This window comes from Dipodomys ordii, unplaced genomic scaffold (assembly GCF_000151885.1).
Source record: "Dipodomys ordii isolate 6190 unplaced genomic scaffold, Dord_2.0 Scaffold86, whole genome shotgun sequence".
Lineage (NCBI taxonomy): Eukaryota > Metazoa > Chordata > Mammalia > Rodentia > Heteromyidae > Dipodomys > Dipodomys ordii.
Window position 1 is genome coordinate 1882151 of NW_012267302.1, and position 2533 is coordinate 1884683.

The window sequence follows — 2533 nt, forward strand, 5'->3', positions numbered from 1 at the left end:
GTCAGCAGGAAGTAGCCAGAGAGAAGCTGCACCCTATTTCATGATTATTAAAAGGCTGGAATGTAAGGTCCATTCCTGGATGGCAAGCAGACTCCTCCTCTTCATTTTAGGTCTAGATTCCATAAGTGAGCAAAAGCATGATATATTTAATATAATGAGAACATAACTTCATTTTCTTTTATGGCTGTGTGATCATCTGTGGTGTATATGTACCAGTTTTCCTTATTCACTCATGAGTGTTGGGCACCTTGGCTGATTTTAGAGTTTGGCAATTATGAACAATACTATAATAAACATAGATATTAGTTTTTTTTTGTATATTTACTCTTCTTCAGATATAGTCAAAAATGGTATGGGGAGGGGGCTGGGAAGGTGGCTCAGTGGTAGAGCGCTTGCCTTGCATGCATGAGGCCCTGGGTTCCATTCCTCAGCACCACATAAACAAAAAGAAAAAAGCCGGAAGTGGCGCTGTGGCTCAAGTGGTAGAGCGCTAGCCTTGAGCTGAAGAGCTGAGGGACAACGCCCAGGCCCAGAGTTCAAGCCCACGATCGGACCCCCCCAAAAAAAATGGTATGGGGGGGTCATAGTCAGGTCTGTTTTAGTTTTTTCCAGGAGCCTCCATATTGATTTCTATAATAATTGTACTAGTTTACATTCCCACCAGTAGTATAATAGGGCTCTCACCACCATTTGTTGTTTTCTTGATGGTTGCCATTCTGACGAGGCATATGGAATTTTGTGTCATTTTTGATTAGCCATCTCTGTGGCTAAGGATATTGAATATTTCTTCATGTATCTATCATTTGTGCTTGCATGTGTTATGAGAGCACTCTACCACCAAGCCGCATGCTCAGCCCTGCTTCTGTAACTTGGGCCATGGGCACTAGAAATGGAGGTGAGAACCATAACTGGGTTACCATCAAGGAGAAATTGGGAAGGACTCTGGAGAACCTTTGGGTTGATTGTAAGTGCAAATAGAGCATCTGAAGCAAAGTTTGGATCTGATCAGCGGGACATTCAGTGGGTTCCTGAAACCATCCATCCCTAAGCAGTCCTGGGTTATGTGACTTCTTGCCCTGGTTAAAAGGGTTATGGTCAGGCATCCCCTTTTCAGGCAATGAACTATTTATCTCTTTTTGCCTTTGGTAGCACTAAGGCTTGGATTCAGTGCTTCATGCTTGCTTAAGTGGGCACTCTACCACTTCAGCCATGCTTCCAGCCCTTTATGCCTTGGTTATTTAGGTGTTTTTTTTTTGTTGTTGTTGTTTTGGTCCGGTCGTGGGGCCTGAACTCTGGGCCTGGACACTCTCCCTCAGCTCTTCAGCTCAAGGCTAGCGCTCTACCACTTGAGCCACAGTGCCATTTCCGGTTTCTTTCTTTTTTGCTTATGTGGTGCTGAGGAATCGAACCCAGGGCCTCATGCATGCAAGGCAAGTGCTCTACCACTGAGCCACCTTCCCAGCCCCTGCCTTGGTTATTTGGGAGATAGACTCTATCTGTTTTACCTAGGTCAGCCTGGATCGCAGTGCTCTTTATTTTATTAGCAATCCTTATATGCAAGATTTCCATCAGAGCTGGAATGATAAGTCCATAAAACCATGCCTAGTTTTTTTCTGTTGATATGGGGTCTTGTGAACTTTTTTGCCTGGGCCAGTCACAAGTTATGATCCTCTCAATGTCTGCTTTCCCAGTAGCTAGGATTACAGGCATGAGCCACCAACAGCTAGTTTAATATTTATTAGTACTGCTGTGAGTTGAACTCAGCTGGCATTTTACTACTTGCGCCATACCTTCAGTACTGTGTTTTGCTGGTTATTTGGAGGATGGAATTTAGCAAACTTTTCTACTCTGGCTGGCCTTGAACTGCTATCCTCCCAATTTCAGCCTTCTAAGTAGCTAGCTAGGATTCCAGACATGAACCTCTGGTGCCTGGCTAATGTTTATTTTTAAAGTTATCCATGCGGATGGAGGCTCTGGAGAAAGGGTGAGCTTGGAGCATGGTGGCTTCCAGGGTAGGCATTCGTTCACCCCGTCCCCATGCGGGATTTCCTTGTGCTGCAGGTGAGCTGACTGAGCCTCCCTACATGACGGCAGGCTTTTGACTTAGTTTATAAATTGTGCTACCAAAGGCATCACACACACAATTCTATCTCCCTGCCCAGTAAACTTCCATTCTTCCCTCTGACTTTCCAAGTCAAGTGGGACTTCTTCCTCAAGGACTAAAGCAACTTAACAATCTGACTCTTTCTCCTGACCTCATTTCCCATGGGTTTTCTTCCTAGCCTTTTTGCTGTTCACTGGTCAATTCCCAAGTTTAAACTGCTTTGTCCATTGCATTCTGAGAAGACCTCATCTCTCAACACCCCTGCCTTCCCCACCCCTCAGCACCTTTCAACCACCACTGGACCCCAAAGCTAGAAATCATCTTTCTCTCCTGATAATGTAGCATTTTATCTCTACTTCCACAACATTTTCTAAACCTGATACTATGTGATTTTTCTCTATACCCAACCTTACAAGTTGCAAATACAGG